Genomic DNA, 838 nt, shown 5'->3' on the forward strand with positions numbered 1-838 from the left:
GCTTGTATGACATTAGACCAGTTAGGTGACCAACTTTCTATTTTCATATCCCTCAAACTGGAAGAACACTTTTTTCCTCATATTATTTTGGTATCAGGAATGAAACTCAGGACCTTATACTTGCCAGCCAAGCACTTGTGCCTCTAAGCTATATTCCCAGCCCAAGCAAACAGTTTTTGCTTGTTGACTGTTGTTATTGTTCTGGAGTTTTTGGAAAAAGGATCTTGCTTTTTGCCCTGTCTGGCCTTGACTTCTCCATCCTCCTGCCTCAGCCATCCATGTATCGGAGGTTACAGGTGCACCCCATCACTTCTGGCTGTGTTGGGTGCTCTAGATACGTTCCAGAATTTCTAGCTGCCCATTTGCCTCTCCAGCAGGAGGGAGTATGGTGTGCACCATCCCATAGCTTTCTCTACACAGTCAGTTGCCCATGGGTTCTCTATCCATGAACTCAGCCTACATCAGATGGAAAATTTCAGAAAAGAAAAACTACATTACACTGACATGGACAAACTTTTTCTTGCCATGATCCCTAAACAACACAGTATAACAACTATTTATATTGCATTTACAAGGTATTGTAAGTCACTGAGATGATTGAAAAGATACAGGAGGAGGGCCAGCAAGATAGCTCAGTGGTCTAAAGTGCCTGCTTAGGCAAGCTTAGGCAGGTGCAGGGGACCGAAGGTTTATCCCCAACACCAGATGCCAGCTAGCCCCACCCTCAGGTGGGCTGAATGAGCAAAAAAAAAAAAAGGATACAGGAGGAGCTGGGGCTGTGGCCCACTCCTGTAATCTGAGTACTGGGGTAGGCTGAGGCAGGAGGATAACAAATTTG

This window comes from Octodon degus, unplaced genomic scaffold (assembly GCF_000260255.1).
Source record: "Octodon degus isolate 3935 unplaced genomic scaffold, OctDeg1.0 scaffold00184, whole genome shotgun sequence".
Lineage (NCBI taxonomy): Eukaryota > Metazoa > Chordata > Mammalia > Rodentia > Octodontidae > Octodon > Octodon degus.